Here is a 22,473-nt window from a genome sequence, read left to right as displayed (position 1 = left end):
CCCCCAATATATTTGGCCTTGTCCAAATTTCCTGCATTAAGAGGTTGAGAGGTACACGCAAATAAATCACTTTATAGAATTAGGTATATCCAAACCTCTCAACTGTCCCCGACTTTGGTTCAAAATGTTGCTCTCCCCCTAATAATCCCTTCACAAAATGGCAATTTTGGAAGAAAACGTGGAGGGTTTATAATTAATAAATAATTGTAATGATCAGAGTTATAGATTATTTGAGAAATGCATGTAGATTCTTTTATTTTGTCAGCTGCTCAACTTTACACTACTAATATTAAAAAAGTGTCCCTTCTTTGACAAGTTCCCCAGTTGTACTGTGTGGCTATTTTATATTTTTGCATCACACTTTTGTTCCATTTTTCATAAAATTGTTGTTTTCAGGCAAATTAGTGGCAAATCATTAAAGATTGAAGTTAGAAAATAATGACAAGACATTACCCTTCAGAAAATTCATATTAATGCAAGACCTACTATTCTATTATGTTTGTAAGTCTATAAGAGCAACATTAAAAAATTGTCCTTATTTTTGGGCCTTTGTCCTACTTCTATTTATGGCTTTGTCCAGATTTCTTGCTCTGCGGTTGAGAGGTATGACAAATGTGTCAGAGCCATCAACGTCAGCCAGAGACATTTCAAATTGTGACATACTTGTTGCACCTCACTCTCCCATGTTGTGACTCTGGAAGCGTCCAAGCAAGGCAAGGAGCAGTTATGCAGTGTAAGTGTGTAGAGTATCTCCCCATCCAAGGTAGACATAAGCTTTTCATCTGTCCTTGATTTTGCAGAATGTTCTGGCTTTCTGTCATATTCTGTTACTGTTGATTTATGCTTCTAATTATCCAGAAAATGCATGTTGTTGCAGTCCCTGTTGCTCTATGTTTAAGTAGCAACACTTTAATGACCATCAGGTAAGCTTGCCTGAGATTGTAAGATGCAAAAAAGCTTTAATAAGCATACTGTTAAAGAATTACCAACACTGAAAGCCTTTTTGTTGCCATGCAGAGAATATTTACATAACTAGATAACGTATACACCTTGGGTATTAAAATGCATATGACAGTATTTGTAATAAAGGACAGGATTACAGTATTTTCAGAAGCTCATTACATTTGTTGGAGACGTGCAGTCATGTTTGCAGGCTTTATCCATAAACTAAACAGAATGCTAATCTATCATGTGTGGTCCGTAACCTGTGCAGTAATCATTTAAGCAATTTATCTTGAGCTTGTTAATTGTTTGCTCTTCATTTTTTACTTTGATCACGTTTTCCCCATGAAACAAGTAGATACTTGTTGTCAGGCAGCAGGTCTTTTTTGGATAAGAAACATTTTTACAAGTGGGGGTACCACAGAGATTGCTACTTTCAGCATGTTACTTAGTACTTTTATAAGGGTCTATATATCATATGAGCGAATCGCACAGATTGCAAATGCTAATATTGAACATACCAGACTTTGAAGTGCTTTGTCTGAGATCGTGGTACAGTGAAGAATGGGATATTTGCCCTTTCCTCACTGTAGTGCGCTCTCGGAGTTGGAATATATATTTAGCAGATGGAGTGGGGGGCACAGCCCCCCACAATAGGAGGTTCACGTTCAGTACATTCGATATTGTGATCGTTCTCAATTTGTGCAATTTGCTTATATGATATAGACCCCTTTTATACAGCTGAATATAAATTATAAATATAAATTATAATTAGAACTGCAGTGCAAGGAGAAGTGGTTTGAGTTGAGTACTGCTTGTTTTTTTATACTTAATTTTGACTGGCATTCCAGTAATGTATTTAAAAAGTAATTTATTTTTTCATGCCTCACAACCTTTTTGTTTCCATCTAGATATTAAGTAAGCTTTCATGTAGCCAATGCATTGAAATATGTTTTTCTTCTACACTTCATTTTGTCTTTATTGGACTCTCATAATGACAATTTGGCACCCAGGGCAGCGTCTTTAATTAAAGTAACAGTTTTTGTGGTTTTGAGCATAGCTCTGCCCCTTTCTATTTGGTCACACCCCTTCATGTTGGCCCCACCTATTAAAATGTCTCCTGCAGCCTCCCTTTGATTTGAAGTCACCAGCTGCCACTGTTGCACATGGCAACGGCACAGCTTGGAGTGCTCTTGTTACATATATTAATGACTGGACTTATAAAGGTTAATTCGTTGCTAGATAATTCTTCCAAACTGAAGTCTAAACCAATGCACAGAAGATAAATAACTGATTACATGGAAGCAAAATAGTCACTATGTACAACTAATTGGAGTGATGCGTTCAGTGGAAAACCTGCAGAAGGAATGTGGAAAGTTTTGAAAAAGAAATTGTTTGAATGCAGAAAACCAAAAGAATGTTTAACATTATGATCTAGGCACACAACTTCAAGAGGATATTATTTCCATAACAAGAAGATACTTGATTAAGGTGATAGACAAAAAATATAAGAAATGGAAAATAGTTTGAACTTTGACTTTGAAAACTGAAAAACAAGCTGGACAGACAAATTAAACATAGTGTGAGACAAGATCAAGCAAAATTTGAGGAATTTATATAAAGATATTCAGCATAGTAGGAAACCATTTTATAGGTACATTCATGTGCGGTGGGAATAAATGCATACAAATAGGTGAACTGTGTGTAAATTCTAAAATTTATTCTCAGACACAACAGATTATAACTATATTTACAAAATCGTATACAAAGCAGTTTGGCTCCAATAAAATGTCCTAGTGACATCAAGGTAATCTCAGATACCAAAATCAAATTAGATTATACTGAAAAAAAGAACTATACAAACTGGATCCAAACAAAGCACTGGGAGGAGAGAGAATTAGTAATAATGACCTGATAACATTTTGGCATGAACTTACAGTACTATTACATCTGTTATTTACCAGTATGCATGCATATGGGGAGATTCCTCAAGATTGGAGACATGTACTTGTTAAACCTGTCTTTAAGGAAATAGGGAGTAGGACAAATCCATAATCATACAGATCCATAAGTTTGCTTTCATTTTGAGGAAAAATAACAAAGAAGGTTACACTGGAGAAATTACTGTCAGAATTGAAAAGGATGGCACTTGAAACCATATATTAATTAGCACGCATATGTTGAAAACAGATGTATTACCACCTATAACATGATATTCTATAACAATATAACTATGAATGAAAAATTCAGCATTTGATAGAGTCATGCACAAAACACTGATCAATAAAATTAGAACAACTAGGTACTAACATAATCTTGATAAGATGGACAGCTGCATGGCTTATAAATAGGACATATCATACAGCAACTGGACAGATGAAACCTGAGGTTACAGTCAGGGTGTCCCACAGGGCTCTATCCTAGGCCCATACTTGTTTAAATCATATCTTTCAGATCTATCTTTGTAATCTGAGTTTTACAAGTCAGTATGCAGATGACATGAAAATGGGTAAACTTGCATTACATATAGCCCATGCCTGCAAAAGAACTTGTCTAAATTGACCATTTGGGTACAAGATAATATGATGATAAATATATCAAAAATAAGCATATGAGATTTGGAGACATAAATTTAATACTTAATACAGCAGACAGTGACTGAAACTGTAGATTCATTTAAGGACAAGAGTATATATCAGTAGCTCCAACTTTGAGTTTTTCTGATCATATCAACCAATTGGTTAATGATAGTTAAAGAACTATAGATTTATAAAGTCTAGGAAATCAGAAACGGGGAAGTCATTGTTAGTTACATTAGAACCAAGCTTGACTCTGGAATAACAACAATGAAACCTTATAAGAAAACAAGCATGAGTAAATTGGAAACAGAAAACAGGCATATGCCAAGGGCATCCATGGATTACTAGCTAAAAGAATGGCAAAGGTGATTTCAAAATTGATAGATAAGGATCAGTGCAGTTTTGTGCAGGTGAGGCAGTTATCTGACAACATTTATGGAACGATGATCCGGAGGGAAGCAGAATGTAAGAAAATGCCACTGTTGTTGGTGGGTCTTCATTCAGAGAAAGATATGCAGAGTAAGCTGGGATTTTATGAGTAGGGCAATGGAAGTATTTGCATTCCCTGACACAATAATAAGGTTATTAGGCGGATGTCCAAGGGATTGGAGGCAAACAAAGTGTGTGTGGGGGGGTCTTCCCTAATGCATTCTGTTTGAATAGATGAACAAGGAAGGGGTGTTCTCTTTCCCCTCTGTTATTTGTAGTATATTTAGAACCACTGGCAAAGAAAATAAGGGACTCAGAAATTCAGCTAGATAACTGGTATGGTAATCAAGAAAATTTGGCTTTATTTGCAGATATTATTTTGTACCTGATAAAACCAGAAAAGGACATTTCAGTATTGTGGAACATTTTGAGACAGTTTCAAGTCTTTTTGGTATACAAAATTAACGAAGATAAAACAAAGCTAATAGCTGTAAACTATGTACCCACATACAAATTGGTTCAGCAACAACTAGGGACATGATAAAATGAAGTACTAATGAGTATGGGTTGAGAATATAAAAACAGAGAAACTGGAAGTTTTTTTATGGATATGGAAAGCACAATAAAAGCAGTGAAAATGTGTTTAGTCCCTTTAATTTTATAAATAAGTAATGCATATTTTATCAACCAGAGGAGAAGTTGCGGATAACAATTAATAAAGAGTTGAAGGATTTTATCTAGGGTGGGAAAAGGGCATGAGTCAAGTGGGATAAGTTGATCCTTCCAACAGAATAAGGTGGCTTAGGATTACCAGATTTGAAGAGGGTATTTCAGAACTACACAGTTAAGGCTCCTATACATAGCACAAGCAAAAAGCTATAATTCAAAGTGGAAAGGGATGATGATGAAATGGGGAAAGCTCAATAAATAAGGAGAGACTGGGATTTTGGATGCAGATCCTTAAGAATAACAATAACTATACAGAATATTGTATTCACAAAGTAGGAGAAGGTATTCTAAGAACAAAGACCACATTGGAATGGAGAAAAGAGATTCTGCCAGTAGGGATGACTGTTAATTAAGGGTACAAAGAATAGGCAAGAGGAGGCTGGAATTTACTGGAGAAAACTGGCAAAGGAACCAAGGTATTCAGAGCAAATTATTAGAAAGGGAAAGGCAACCAAATGGGAACAAGTCAAGGATACATCTGGACTATACAGTACAAGATGCCTCCCCTATCAAAGACTGATATCAAAGTGTAAGTAAAGAGAAAGGAATAGGGGGATCCTAATTGAAAGACCAGCATTGGTAGAGTTTTTAGTAAAATCTAGAACACAAGCTGTTATTAAAAAGGAGATAATTAGTACAGTATATAAAATATTGCAGGGCAACTATAAGATTCGATCAGAGGGGGTAGAAAGTACTGGAAAGAGAGACTGGATAAGCCATTGACAAAGAAACAATGGGAGGATATACATATCGCTCCCAAATATGCAATGAAGATTCAGGATTTTTGCTTGGAAGTGTTTCCATAGGAATTTTTATACCCCAAGCAGACTCCAAATAATTGTTTCTTTGGTAGATTGTAAATGTTGGAGGTGTGTTGGGAAAGAAGGAAGTAATATGGAGCATATTTTGGAAGTGCAATGAGTTGACAGATTTTAAAAATTCCCTGCTGACTACTCTGTCAGAAATTCAGAGTGTGAAAATTGGTGTAACTAAGAATTAGTTTTTTGAGCTGTGATACGGGCTCAGAATTGCCTAGTCACAATAAGGCCTTGGCGAGTTTAATTCTGGGGGCTACCAAAAAAGCAATTACTAGAAAATGGAAATCAAAGTTTAAACCAACCATTCCAGAAGTAATGAAATCAATAACATAGACAAAAGAACTGGAAGTGGGATCTATAGAAAAGTGTAGGAGTAAATCACATAGAAAAAAATGGGAATTGTAAGAACAATACATGCAGAATAAGTTTAAGGGAAGGCAAGAAGTGAATAAGCTTGTAATGTCTAATTGACAATGACTGTATAGAGGTTTATATGTGATGTATAATGTTTGTAACTGAAGATATGTCAATATGGTTTGCTTAAATTTATATAAATATACAATTGCTCATGTCATAATTGATAATAAAGATGCTTATTGTTAAAAAAGGGCATTCATGGATGTGAACATTTAAGTTATTATGAAAGACTAAAATATCTGAACTTCTATAGTGTCTTATATAGATATTTAACATGAGATCTTATTCAGATATATAGGGTATTCCGAGACAAATACCTCTGGAAATGTTTGCAGTTATCAAAAAGTAGTAGAGAATCATCAGACAACCGATGTAGAAGATTATATAGGAATCAGAAGTGTACTACCTGGTTCTCTTTGGACAGCAGCTGATGCATGGAACAGACTACCAAATTACATTACAGCAGGTACTAGTATAGATACATTTAAGAACAGTCTGTACACTTATAGCAACAACTGTTTTGGTATACTGGCAGGTCAGAAGGGCATCAATGCTCATGCCTGAAATATTTGTACATATATATGTATGCATGTATGTATGTATGTATGTATGTATGTATGTAATATTTTTTCCTGGGAGGATGAAAGTTATTTTTTTGATGCAGAACAGGCTAAGGAGGAAATGCAAAATTTTTCCAACAGAAACAGAAAGGGACTCTGCTTCTCAATCTTCTGATAAATAAAGCTCATAGAAAGGCTTTCCAGTGAAACATTTTTCAATGCTCCACAGGAAAATGCTTGAGAGACAGAAAAAAGCACAGAAGTTGACTAGAATAATCAGGAGTACCTTGGACTTGAACCTGAATTTGGAACTGGGCGATGGAGATGAACAGGAAGAAGACCAGCAACACTGAAATTATTAAATAAATGTAAGACTATAAAGAATCAATCTCATTTGTTAAACTATGGCTTTACAAGAAAAAGTGGCTAAGAAAGAATGGACTTTTGTTAACTTTGTTAAATTTGTGGGGGACTGAAAGGCACATACCCACTTTGTGTCATTAATGTTTGGAATGACACTAAAAGAAAAAAAATAACTGTACACAAAAAAAATTGTTCTTAATATTTGTATAAAACAATTCATGATATAATTTGTATGTTATATAATAAAGCCTTTTCAATGATTGTTGCATGTGATACAGATACTAAAATAAACAAGTAGTTTTTTTTTCTTTTTTATTTTAATGAAATGTAGGGATACAATGTAAACAGAGAAGAAAGGTTGGACAGAAGTATATTTAAGTTAATATGCTGTAATCTTGGGCTGGTGGGTGGGGGATAGGGAGTACAAGTGCACTGTTTATAATATATGTAGAGTTTAGATGCTTTCTCTTACTTTTCCATAGGTGAACATCTGGATTAATGCCCTTGGCTTGCTCTAATAACATATTTTTGTGTTAGCCTGTGGTTTTTAAAATAAAAGAAACCTGTGCATGTAATGAAAAGCTTGCCTTTAGCAAATAAATATTCAGTATGAGTAGAGAACTCTATATATGAAAGCAGTTGTGTATTCTGTTCCTATGGCTTCTTGGAGACAAACTGACTACAGGTGTAGGCAACAAATCTCAAGAGGTCTAGGCATTGTTTGCTGGGGGAAATCATAAAATTAAAAGGTAGAATGCTAAGCAGTTTAGTAAAAACTACTAGTTTGAAATTATTGGATGTAAGTAAGATATAGTAGCTTTCCTGATACTCAAACACCTCAATGCATTTGCTAAAACAGTACATAATTTAGTTTTAATTAAAGACAGCCAGTGTACTTTTTTCCTTAAGGCTAAAAATTAATATTTTCTGAAAGCATACAAGCTGTTTTTCACATCTGGCAGGAAAGTAAAGGTAAGACAAGAACAGAGAGCAATTAATGAAGTTAGGAGCACAGACTATAACATGTTCCTTCGCATGGATAACCTTAATTTTAGGTTTGCTAATACCTGTGGGTACAGCTGTCAAATTGGGAATATTGTTCCTATCAGGAGGATTAAACTTCATTATATGAAGATGAACATAGTCTTATATGTTAGTTTAAATTAATAGGTGTGTGTGTGTGTCTGTGTGTAGTTTTTGTTTAAGGGTTTTCATTAATAAACAGTCTTGTAAAAAACTGACATAGGTTCAAGTGGAGATGACAAGAAACAACTGTATAAAAGATCAACCTGCCAAACATTAGTGGATGCATGTAGCACAAAAACAGAAAACAGACATTTTAAAAAGCTGTCATATACAATATTTGGAATAATAACTTCTTAGCATAATCGCTAGACTATCCATATTATTTGGAATGTGAATGGGCTCACAGGTATAAACACAAAGTTAAGAGTATTGAATTATATTAAGAAATGCAGAGTGCAAATACCTATGCTACAGAAAATACACTTAGAAAGAAGCGGGCATATAAAGTTGATAAAGGATTATCCCAATGGCCATTCACCAGAACATGAGGGACAAAGGAAACAGTGAGCACTTATAGTAACTGCTAAAAAAGCTTCAATAGTGATAGAAGAACCACAAAAAGATAGTAATGGTAGATTTTTAGTAGTAACAGGTTATTGGAAAGGATGAGGATTATGCTGGCATGCATTTTTATTCCACCTAAAACTGCTACTATGGTGCTAAAGAAAATTGGTGGAGAAATAATGAGCTTTCAGCAGGGAATATTATTTTTAGGAGAGGACTGACCTTGATTTGTAAGAGTGAGCATGTATCTGGGGGACCTAAAAGGGAAAATATAACAAAAAAGGGTAGATTTCTGAAGAGATTTATGAAAATATTTGGTATGGAAGACGTGAATTCAGTAGTAGAAACTACAGAATAATTTACATATTATTCCCCAAGGTACAATAACTGGGCTGTACTAGATGGAACGTATATTTCACAAGAACATGTACATTTAATTTAAAGCTTCAACATGCATCAAATAACTATTTCAAATCATGTGTCAATAACAACTAAAATAAAAATGAAGAGTAATGAAGTAAGGCTGAGACACTGGCGATTCCCTACATGTTAAGAAGAGATGAATTTAAGGAATGGGTAGTAGAAATTATTCATGAGTTATTAGGGAAGATAGAAATTTCTTCAGAAGTTATAGCAAGTGAGTGGGATAAAATAAAAGTGAAGTTTAAGAACGAGGATAGAAATAAAACAGAGAGAGATATGGTTTAAAAAGTAGCGGGGTTTATTTAGAGGGGCTAACAAAGGTTAAAGTATTGCAGAATAAGGGGAATCTCACAGAACAAGAAGAGGTACAATTGAAGAGTGCTAAAGAGAAAATAAGGGAGTACTTGGATAATATGCATGAGTTTAGAAAGACTGCTGTTAAGCAGCAGTTTTTTTTTTTTTTTTTTTTACAATAACTCCAGTGCACAAAAACATTTAGCACAACATTTAGCACAACGTCTTAGAAAACTGAAAGAAAGGGTTTTTGTCAAACTCAGGGAGCTATAACAAGAAAAAATAACCAGATATCCTATAGAGGTATTAGAGATATTTTAGAAATTTTAGGAAAACTTATGTAAAGCAGAGAAATATGTAAATCAAGAAAGAGCACAAATGGAAATATTTATGGAAGACTTAAATATGCCAAGGACAGAGATAGATGAGGCTCAACAATTAACAATTAAGATAGGAGGAGATGAGATAAAATGGTGGCATATAGTCAATATGCAGGAACGTTTCCAGGAATAGATGGTATTCTTGTGGAAGTTTGGAATCTAGGAGGAAAGAAAGTGATAAAGATCTGGAAGGTTTTGTTTAACAGTATGTGAACAGGAGGAGAAACACCAACATCCTGGAAGAAAGCTGTGGTGGATGTAATACCTACAGATTATAAAGACCCATCAGACCCAGTTCATATAAGCCCAATTCAATTTTAAACCAAAATTATGAAGTGTTTATGTCTATAACAGCTAAACAAATCATAAAAGTGTTGCCAAAATTGATATGTATGGATCAATGTGGTTTTCTGGAGGGGAGGCAAACATTTGACAACATTACTAGAACAATAAGCAGCAAGAGAACGATCACCAAACGGAACGGGATACCAATGCCAGTAGTGTAGAAAATAAAATGAATAAATGCAATCAATGGCATATATCGTATCCCATAGAGACGATGGCACTAATATCAACACTTAGCATAAATCCAACGGTCTTCTTTGAATTCTTAAGGCTCTCTCCAACGTAAAATACAGCACGATAAAAAATGCAGCAGCAGTCAGCAGACCTATAAAAACTTTTAATGACAGAGTAGCGCTTTCACCAACAGGCTTTATCAACTCACAATAAAAACCTCATACTGATGCTTTATATATAGAAATGCAAGCACATTCATTGGTCTATTAATAAATCAATTAAAACTAATTAATACAATTAAAGAAATAGTTTAAAATACATACTAGATAACCACCTGCTTATGCACAGTCACTCCATCTGAAACAAAACCTCTCATACAAAACTACCCAATAGACATGTATATAAAAGTATATACATATAGAAAATATATATGTAGTAAAAATATACATGTATAAAAAATAACATAAACCAACCCTAAAAAAATCATATGTATGTATAAATGTAATCATTATATATAAACACATATTCCATATACTATGAATACTTATAAATATCTGTATACAAACATGATAATAAAAAATTCAAGCATTTAAAAAGATATATACTTTATATGCATGAGAAAGCTGATAAATGAGTAATAAATTATTACTAGAACAATGTTGATCCAGAGGGAAGCAGAATAATACCACTATTGTTGGTTGATTGGTTTGCCTTGATGCAGAGAAAGCATTCAACAGAGTAGGCTGGGATTTTATGAGCAGGGCAATAGAAACATTTGCATTCCTTGATACAATAATAAGGTTAATTAGGAGGATATACGAGTGATCAGCAGCAAAAATTAAAGTAGAAGGGTTCCTCTCTGATAAGTTCAGTATTAACAATGGAACCAGGCAGAGGTACTCCTTTTTCCTTTTTATTATGGAACATTGAGACAGTTTCAAGTCTTTTCAAGATATAAAATTAATGAAGATAAAACAAAGGCTATAGCTGTAAACGTTGTACCCACATGTGAATTAGTGCAGTAATACCATATTTATGGAGACACAATTTATGGAGACACAATAAGATGAAGCATTTAGGAGTATGAATTTAAAAGGCTTTTGTTATGGCAGCTAAGGATATATGTGGAAAGTGACTAAATAAAAGTTAATGCAAAAAGTGGGAAACTGGAATCTCTTGTTTATTGATATGGATAGTAAGATACAACCAGTAAAAATGTTTTAGTCCCTTTAGTTTTATCAACCAGAGGAGAAGTTGTGGATAATTAAAGAATTGAAGAAATATATCTGGGAGGGGAAGACGGCAAGGGTCAAGTGGGATAAGCTGATGCTTCCAACAAATATGGTGGCTTAGGATTACCTGATGTGAGGGGATATTTTAAAGCTACACAGTTAAGGCTTACATGCATAACACAAGCAGAAAGCTATAATTCAAAGTGGAAAGGAATTATGATGAAGTAAGGAGAGACTTCAATAAATAAGGAAAGCATAGGACTTTGGATGCAGATCCTTAAGGAGAATAACAGCAGCCACACAAAATATATTTATAAACTAGCAGAAAGTATTCTAAGAACTAAGCCAACACAAGAATGGAGAAAGGAGATTTTAACAACAGCGATAACTGCATTTAGGGAAACACAGAAAAGGGAAGAAGGGGCAGGAATTTACTGTAGAAAAATGGCAAAGCAACCACGGAAATGGGAACAAATAACTAGAGAGGGAAAGGTAATAGAATGGGAACAGGCCAAAAAGACATTTGAACTGCAGGCTAAAGACTGACTTCCTTATCAGGGATTGATATCAGAGTGTAGCTAAAGAAAAAGATACACTGAAATCCTAAGTGAAAGACCTGCTCTGGTAGAGTTTTTGGTGAATCCAGAACACAAGCTGCTAGTAAAATAATGGATAATTAGTAGTGCATATAAAATATTTCATGATAACTATAGGAATCAGTCAAAGGAGGTTAGAAAAGATTGGGAAGAGAGATTAGATAAGCAGTTCACAAGGGAATAATGGGAGGACATATGTATGGCTACCAAATATGCAAAAATGTCTAGTAGATTTAATATTTTTCCTTGGAAATGTTTGCATACATATTTTTATACCCAAAGCAGAGTCCAAAGAATTTTTCATTGGGTAGATGGCAAATGTTGGAGGTGTGATGGGGAAGAAAGAGAAGTGGGGACATATGTTTTGGGAGTGTAATGAGTTGTCAGACTTTAAAAATTCCCTGTAGAGTACTCTATCAGAAATGTTGGGTGAGCAAATGGGTATAACTAAGGAAATTGATTTTTTGAGCTGGGATCTTCTTCTTTTTTCGGCTGCTCCCATTAGAGGTCATCACAGCGGATTATCTGTTTCCATTTCTTCATGTCTTCTGCATCTTGCTCTGTCACATCAACCACCTGCATGTCCTCTCTCACCACATCCATGAACCTTATCTTAGGCCTTCCCCTTTTCCTGTTACCTGGCAGCTTCATCCTTAGCATTTTTTTCCAAATATACTCTGCATACCTCCTCAGCACATGTCCAAACCAATGTAATCTTGCCTCTCTGGCTTTGTCTCCAAACCTTCCACCCTGGGCTGACCCTCTAATATAATTATTCCTAATCCTGTCCACCCTCGTCACACCCAGTGCAAATCTTAACATCTTTAACTCTGCCACGTCCAGCTCTGACTCCTGCTTTTTTGTCAATGCCATTGTCTCCAACCCATATAACATAGCTGGTCTCACTACCCTCTTGTAGACCTTCCCTTTCACTCTTACTGGTACTCGTCTGTCACAAATCACTCCTGACACTCTTCTCCATCCTGCCTGTACTCTCTTCTTCACCTCTCTTCCACACTCACCATTACTCTGAACTGTTGATCCCAAGTATTTAAACTCATCCACCTTCGCCACCTCTACTCCCTGCATCCTCACCATTCCTCTATCCTCCTTCTCATTCACACACAGGTCCTACTGACCTTCATTCCTCTTCTCTCTAGAGCATATCTCCACCTCTCCAGGGTCTCCTCCACCTGTTCCCTACTCTCACTACAGATCACAATGTCATCTGCAAACATCATAGTCCAGAGGGACTCCTGTCTGATCTCGTCTGTCAACCTGTCCATCACCACTGCAAATAAAGGGCTCAAAGTTGATCCTTGATGTAATCTCATCTCCACCTTAAACGCATCCATCACTCCCACCGCAGACCTCACCGCTGTCACACTACCCTCGTACATATCCTGTACCACTCTTACATACTTCTCTGACACTCCCGAAGTCCTCATACAAACCACAACTCCTCTCTAGGCACCCTGTCATATGCTTTCTCTAAGTCCACAAAGACACAATGCAACTCCTCTGTACTTCTCCATCAACACTCTCAGAGCAAACATTGCATCTGTATTGCTATTTCCTGGCATGAAACCATACTGCTGATCACTAATCATCACCTCCCTTCTTAACCTTTTTGAGCTGGGATACAGGATCTAAAATTGCATAGTAAAGCCTTGTTAAGTTTAATTCTGGTCACTGCCAAAAAAAAAAAAAAAAAAACAATTACTAGAGCATGGAAATCAAAGTCTAAACCAACTGTATTTGAAGTAATGAATATTTTAACAGACACACAAGAACTGGAAGTAGAATTTATAGAAAGGGGTAGGAGCAAATTACATAGAAAAAAATGGAAATTATGAGAAGTAAACATGCAGAATAATGTTTTGGAGGAGGAGTGAGATTTAAGCGAAGGCAGGGATTGAGTAATTTATGTAATGTTGGACTGATGATAGTGATGCAAAAGAATTTATCTGATGTATAATGTTTGTAACTGAGAAAATGTTAATATGTTTGCTTTCTTTTATATAAATTTATATTTGCCTGTGTATTAAGTGATAATTCAATAAAGGTGTAAAAAAAAAGATTAAAACATAGAATCAGAGGGATCCCAATCACAAAGACATTCATAATACTCAGTTAGCATTCCTTTTCCAAAATAATTTAACAAGTTTAAAAATACAGTGACATCAGTAGCATTGATATGACATTAGACAGTTGAGAGTCATGGGTTCCTCTGAGTATTTAACTGGCAACCGCAGTTAAGAATGACCACAGACAGCTGATGAAGTACAGCTCTATGAGGTACTTACCTGGCAGCCAAGGAGTACATGAAGTCTGATATAGAAAAACAGCATTAAAACAAAATACATTTTGTGACAGAGCCATCAATTGTAAACTCACAGCTTCAAAACTTAAGCTGCTGGGTTAAAACTTTAAGTGCAAGAACTATGTTCTTCTCAAATATGCAACAAAGTCTAGAAGATTTAGGATATTTGCCTGGAAGTGTTTAAATAGGTATTTTTATATCCCAAGTAAACTCCAAAGAATCTTTCCTCAGGTGGACAGCAAATGGTGGCAGTGTGACGGGCAAGAAAGAGGTGGCTGAGAACATATTTTTTGGGAGTGTAATGAGCTGGCGACTGGTCTGTTAGAGATGCTGGGTGAGCAGACCATAATGACTGGGGAGGTGATTTTTTTTTGAGTTATAATTCAGAATCGGAATTGCCTAGGCATAGTAATGCCTTGCTGAGTCTGATTATGGTGGCTACCAAAAATGCGATTACTAGAAAATGGAAAGTCAAGACCAACTTTACCAGAAGTAGTGTATACTAACAGAGAGAAAACAACTGGAATTGGGATCTTTAAAAATGGAGGCAGCAAACTACATGACAAAAAATGGGAACTGTGGGAAAAATATATGCAGAGCAGGAATGAGGTTTAAGAGGCAGGATTTGAATGAGCCATATAATGCTTAACTGACATGACTAGACAGATTAGAAGTGATATATAATGTTTGCAACTGCACTTATTTCAACAGTGCCTATTCATTTTGGGATACTATTTGTTTATTGTTTCAATGGTGTATGTGATATATACTGTTTGCAACTAAAGTGGTGTCATGTTTGTTTTTTTATTTATATAAATATAAAATATAAAAAATAACTAAAGCAACCACCACGACTGTATAATCCAGACTGTTAAACTTGAAGCTTAATTTATTGATTGAATGAAATGGATAAGCGCTTTCGCATAGCCAAGTCTATGCTTCTTCAGATCCTTAAAAATTTTGAAAAAAATTATACAAGCAAGTTTATATATACATCATGTGACCATTAATTCATTAATTAATCAAATTAACTTCAGATGAAACATCAGTTATAAAATCAACCTCTAAAAGAAATAGTTACATTTTATTTGACATTCTATTTAATGGAGCGCGCATCTAGCACTGGCTTAATATTGATGTTACTATTAAGCCCAGGTGTTAGATGTGCTCAAAGTCTTAAAATCCATCGCAACTCAGTTCTTTCTAAATAGTTGTTATGATCTCCTCCTCTTAAATTCAAGTTTACTTGCTGCAGTACCCTAAAATTAAAACGATGACCTTCCTGTTCTATTATATGTTTCGCTAGGGCATTTTGTGTATACATTCTATATTTTCCACATGGGAACGTGCCTAAACATTCATAATGTGTGACTGCACCCCTACCCTCCTCTCCACATAATAAAAGCTTTAAGTTTTTATTATTCTTGTATGAGAAGCTGGGTGCTTCACCTACCCATTTCTTTGTTTCTTCATCCATGGTTAAGAGATGCTAATTTTTCCTAATTATACTAGTCGTTCTCTTATTATCATTCGTATAGTTAGTTATAAAACATACTTGGTGTCTCTTGTTCTCATTATTTTTGTTTCTATTTTTATTATCTACTAAAACAGTTACATTTAATTCTCTTTGTTCTGCTTTCATTTTTGCTTTTTCTAATTCTATTTCCTTATAGCCTCTTGCCAATAGCAAACACTCTAACCTCTTTACTTCTTCTTCCATAACATGTGGGACATTACAAGTTATTTTTATTCTTTTCATCTGTCCTTCTGCTATGTTATTAAACACATGTCCTGGATGCATACTACTATGATCTAATATACTATTTCTCCAACATTCTTTCCGATATAGTTTAGTATTAATATTCCCCTGTCCATCCCTATATATTGTTACATTTAAATAATTTATTGCTTCATATGAATAAGTTGCAGTGAACTTTAAGAATGACATTGATGATTCTAAATATGTTATATACTCTTTTAAAGACTTATCTTGTCCTTCCCAAAACATGAGAATATCATCTACAAAACGTCTGTATGTAATTATATTTGTACTTACGACATGACTTTTGAGGCATTGTTTTTCCCAGTAATGAACTAAATTTGCATATGAATTTGCGCAAGGGTGCCCACTGCTACACCCCATTGTTGTAGATATAACTGTTGTTCATATATAAAAATATTATTAGATAATACTAAATCTAATAAGGTACATATTAGCATGTTCTCTTCATTGCTAACTGTTGTTATAGTGTTAAGTATATCTCTAATCGCCTGTATGCCATGGTCATTGGGAATCGCAGTAAATAAACTCTGTACATCTAGTGTAACCATCAAATATTGCTTTCCATTTAATTCATCTTCCTTCTCCCTCAGATGGTCCAATAATTGTGTTGTATCTCTAAGAATACTAGGTATACCTCTCACTATTGGCCCTAGTTTACTTTCTATGTATAATGAGATAGATTCCGTTATCTATCCCCCTCCATCTACTATGGGTCTCATTGGGGGGTGAGCTAGAGACTTATGAACTTTAGGCGCACCTTTGATGCAAGGTATCATAGGTTTATCTACTAACAAAAAGGTATATAGCTGCTCATTTACCTGTCTACACATAAGCAAATCATATAGGCTATCTCTTACATTTCCTAAAATTCTTTCATAATGAGATCTATGCAACAATTTATAGGTATTTCTGTCGCTTAACACGTCCAACATAGCATTCGTATAATCTTCACTATTCATAAGAACTATTGCTCCGCCCTTATCCACAGACCTGATACTTATTTTATCATTCTTTTGTAGAGAAGTCAAGGCTATTTTCTCTTCTCTATTCATATTATAGTAAATGTTTTTTCCCTTACCAGTTAAACTTTCATATATATCTCTTTCACATGACTTAACAAATATGTCAACATGTGGTGGTACATTAGGTGTAAATGTACTTTTTCTCTTAAGTATACACTTATCAGTTACATTCTTTTTTCGTCTTTGAAAAACAGTTTTAATGCTAAATTGCGACTAAAAAGTCTCAAATCAGTCAATAAGTCACTCACGTTTATCCCCGTTGATGGTATAAAAGTTAAACCTTTGTCTAAAACCTGAATCTCTTCTTTCATCAATGTATAATTAGACAAGTTAATCACAAGGCCCTTCATCGCCTCACCCTTCCCATTATGTGGAGAGAAGGGTAGGGGTGCAGTCACACATTATGAACGTTTAGGCATGTTCCCATGTGGGAAATGTAGAATGTGTAAAGTGATTTGTGAAGAACAAAAATATCAGCACCCAAGTATGAATTTTGTATTTGAACCAAGATTTTATGCCATGTGTAACAGTTCTAATATAGTCTATCTTGCTAGTTGCAATTGTTGTCAAAAGTTTTTATGTAGGAAAAACGCTCAAATGGTTAAAAGATAGAATATATCAGCACTTATATGATTAAGAATAAGAATACACAAAATGCCCTAGTGAAACATATAATAGAACAGGAAGGGCACAGTTTTAATTTTAGGGTACTGCAGCAAGTAAACTTGAATTTAAGAGGAGGAGATCATAACAACTATTTAGAAAGAATTGAGTTGCGATGGATTTTAAGACTTCGAGCACATCTAACACCTGGGCTTAATAGTTACATCAATATTAAGCCAGTGCTAGATGTGCGCTCCATTAAATAGAATGTCAAATAAAATGTAACTATTTCTTTTAGAGGCTGATTTTATAATTGATGTTTCATCTGAAGTTAATTTGATTAATTAATGAATTAATGGTCACATGATGTATATATAAACTTGCTTGTATCATTTTTTAAACATTTTAAGGATCTGAAGAACCATAGACTTGGCTACGCGAAAGTGCTTATCCATTTCATTCAATCAATAAATTAAGCTTCAAGTTTAACAGTCTGGATTATACAGTCGTGGTGGTTGCTTTAGTTATTTTTTATGTTCATTGGATTTTGTCTACAGTAACCTTTGGGTGGTGACAACAGTTCATTTTTCTCAGTCTTATTTATATAAATGTAAGATTGCCTACATCATATGTGTCATATGTGAAAATTTAATAAAGATGTTTGTTGGCAAAAGAAAACTCTGTTCTTGTATAGGAATGCCTTTCCTATGCTTTCTTTTGTTCTTTTACTGCTAACAACAGTAAAAAAATGTAACTGTCCCCTGTGTTCACAGTATTTGACTGGAGTTACAGCCCATGGCATATGTAGTCTTCTGCCTCTACTGTTTTATTTCCTAATCAATAATAAAGTGACAAAAGTGATGGGATTGGCTGCTAGATTAATGTATGCACACATACATGGAAAAAAAAGTCTCTTAGGGCTAAGATTGCCAGACACTAGCTATGCTCCATATACTGTAGCCGGATGACAAAAGTAGTATGTGGGTCCACAATGAACGTTCAGCTAGGTTGAGTTTTATATATCAATCTCAGCTAGATTTAGTTTTGATATATCAAATTCTACTGTCTCCACAGTGCTTTTTGGAATACAAAAAAGTTGCACATCCTTGAGGTAAAAACACTGCACTCGTATGGATATCAATGCCAAGCTACAATAATATATCCAAGCAGAATATTTTATCCATGACTACTGATCAAGATACATGTGGAATAACTTTATGGCCATTGTATTATATTTTCCACCATAAGGACCTTTTTTTAGATGAAAAGCTTATTCCACTATACTGTTCTGATGCTTGACTGAGGCTAAAAAATGCTGTAGAGGTTTCAATAAACACTCAGTCGACTGCCATTATATTCTGTTTTCCTGCTATGCTCTTATGGCAGCATACTAATCCATCACTATAATCCATCATACTATCCTGGTGGCCGAAAGCATGACAAAAACTGACTGCATCCAATACAATGAATTCTCTTTCCAACAAAATATCAGTAATGACTTAAAACAATAAAGAACAAGTGGAGTGACTTCACTGTAGAGATGCACAATTCAGTCAAATACTCTTATAGTCAATATGGCCCCTGCCTAACACAAGTCACATACACTTATGCATAAGAGAGATATTGCATGGAAAAAAATGGAAAAATTCTAATACTTCCACTGATTTTCAGTCTGACCTACAGCTTCATAATGTAACTAAAAAAAGGTCACCCTCTATAAGAAAAACTATTTCCAAAAACCTCTACATAATCCTCACTCCAACCCCCCAAAATTCTGACAATCGGTAAATAAACTACTACATCCTGGTAGCCCCTCATCACCTAATCTATGCCCTAACAGCTCTCCCTCACTGATACTGCTACCTTTCTTAAACCCTTCTTCATTGTCTCTATTTGCAATTTAACCAAAAAATGACCCCACTCCTCCTTCATCAACCAAACCAACCCCCTTCTGTCTTAAACCCATCCCCACAACTTTTATCAAGTCACTCCTTAGCAAACTTAAAACATGCTCTGCATCAGCTGATAACCTACCGCCTCAATTCCTAAAACTTGCTGCCAATTCTATCACCTACCTCAGCACCATCTTAATCAATAGGTCAATCAAAAAAAACACTGTACCTGAAATCTGGAAGAAATCCTGTCATACCCTTACATAAACATGGCAGCTCAACTGACCACTCAAATTTGAGGCCCACTGCCGTTCTATTACCCCTGTCAAAAATTCTCAAAATGTGCATTTGCAAACAGCTCCTCTATCACCTCCTCCTAGAAAATCTGCTTACCCCTACACAGCATGGTTTCTGCCCAAAATCACAGTACAGCTACTGCTCTGATATCATTCACTAATTCTATCGCAAACTCTCATGACAACAACAAACTAAGCTCATGTTTGTTTCTGGACCTCTCCAAAGCCTTTGACACTGTTTCCCACTGATTGTTTCTATCCAAACTAGCTACCCTTAATCTCTCCAACTCTGCACGTTCTTGGTTCGCCAGCTCTCTCTCCAACAGAATACAGGCAGTTTCTCCTTTCTTACCAGTACAAATTGGGGTACCCCAAGGTTCCATCCTTTGACCCCTATTACTTAATATCTTTACAAATGACCTACACACTTCCTGTTCATGCTCATCTGTCATACAATAAGCTGATGATTCCATCATCTCCTCCTCTGACAATGTCACCCACCTTCACATCCTCACCCAGGAGTCTCTGCACTCATTTTAAAAATGGATAACTTCCAACCAATTGCTACTTAACCCTAAGAAAACAGAACTTCTCATATTCCTCCCTAAATCTTGCCAACATTATAAAGCTACCTTTACTGTCTGCTCCCCTTACACCATCATCTCTGCTGAACCTCACACCAAATTGCTAGGAGTTATTATCAATGACCAACTAAAGTTCGATCTCCATATTCAGCACTGCATCAAAAAGGCACATCAAAAGTTAGGCCTGCAATATAGGCATAAAAAATTCCTCACAGCTGTCTCTAGGCTCTTTCTTGCACAAGCATTCCTACTCCCCATCCTTCTTTACGCCACCCCTACTCTCACTAATATCCAATCAAAAGTGGAACTCACCTATAATAAAATTGCATGATTTGCCTCTAACCAACCTTACCACTCTCACCACTGCCTAGCTTTGAAAAACCTGCAGCGGCTGGAATTTCATCATCAAATCCTACTACCCCAGCTTCTCATAGCTCATTCTATCTTACATGAAGCCTCTCTCTCTACCCTCATCCAGCCATATACTCCTAACCGAGCCCTCCCTAACCCTAATGGCATCTTCTGCAAGTCTGTGCACCCAACAAGAACATTGGTAAACTTCTCTACAGCTCCTCAGTGGCAAATGCTTGGAATAAATTACCACTAAGTGTTAGACAGATCTCTAACCCCAACTCTTTCAAAACAACACTAAAGGAAACTCTTCGTATATCATGGACATGCTTATGCTATGACCCAACTTAGTCTACCTCCCCTCCCATAATACTACTGCAGTAACCTTTTCTTCTGCCTCTCTCTGCCTCTGCTTCTAATAAAGTCCACTAATAGTAGTTCCTATATCTTCCACAGCTGTAGTAGTCTTGGAAATTGGCTCTTGCCCTGGGCCTATCTCCTGTTTATATATTTGTTGCTTTCTGTTTTACAAACATATCTATATTTTCTGCATTTTGCTTACTACTGTATGAAATTTCGTACTATGTTATGTTTTCAATTTAAATGACCATTTTCTAGCATGTTGTTTTAACATACATCTTATACATATTGTAATTACTGTAATATTAGTTATAACTCTGTCGTGTGATTGCTTTTGTTACTTGTACTTTTTGGAGCTTTACTCCTCGGGCCTCTGCTGAAAAAGGGCTGCTGCCCAGTTGGACTAAACCGGTCAACAGATGTCAGATAAATACATAATAAATAAATAAATAAATAGTCAGCACTTCACAAATCTGCTCACTTACCTTATCTTCAAAATATCCAGCTGGCTAGAATACCAAGCTATGTATCACGGGCAAACTGGAAACTCCAGCAAGCATCCTTGAACAACTACCCTAAGTAAAACCATCTTTGGACTTGAAACAATCCCCACTATGGTGCTTTGTACATATGTGGATTATATATCATCTTAAAAAGCTTTGCAAACAGCAGAACAACAACAGAAGCCTTAGAAAAAAGCTGCAAGCACCTCTGCTGCTTTTGCAGAATGAACTCTTACGAAAACTTGCACAGATTTACTCTCTTAATCATGGCAAAATCCTATGCAACTGGCAATCTAGTTGGAATAACTGCATATAAACACTGAAGGTCCCAACTTATTTGGTGCAAAGACATAACAAATGCCAGTTTGACTTCCTGAAATATTTTGCCCTTCTAATATATGTAAACAAACGTCATCTAGGATCCATCTGTTAAAGAATATGATCGTAGTCACCTTGTGCATGACTATAGAAAGAAGGGTGATCAATCTTTTTCACTCACTGCAATGTCTAGCATGACCCTATGCATATCTGTCTGTGTGTATGTATGTATGTATATATATATATATATATATATATATATATATATATATATATATCTATAAAATATAATATAATATAATATATATATTAGTACTGAGGAACACCCCATATTTATTAACGACAATTATATAAGACCGGACACCATAAACATATTCACAGAATCACTTTTCAGTGAAAAGTTTAGACCATAAAGGGCCAGTTCTTTAAAGATCATATGCAAACTTTTTTTTTAACATTTAATTTTGGTATAATTATCCTCCTCATCACATAAAGCTGGTTTTCTAATTTTAAAATGTATAGTTTTTACTGAAGTTACGTCAGTGGACCTATATTTATAAAGATTAA

The 22,473-nt window shown here is 35.3% G+C and overlaps 1 protein-coding gene across 2 annotated transcripts in view; it reads right to left on the bottom strand.

The window, feature by feature from the left end:
• GALNS (galactosamine (N-acetyl)-6-sulfatase) overlaps window positions 1-22,473 on the bottom strand; it is a 1,207,745-nt gene that overhangs the window by 301,155 nt on the left and 884,117 nt on the right. The gene's annotated exons all lie outside the window — the stretch shown is intronic.

Source organism: Protopterus annectens, chromosome 8.part1 (genome assembly GCF_019279795.1).
Source record: "Protopterus annectens isolate FY-2018-M chromosome 8.part1, PAN1.0, whole genome shotgun sequence".
Lineage (NCBI taxonomy): Eukaryota > Metazoa > Chordata > Ceratodontiformes > Protopteridae > Protopterus > Protopterus annectens.
The sequence above is the reverse complement of the archived record's forward strand: the minus strand, read 5'-3'. Positions and strand labels throughout refer to the sequence as shown.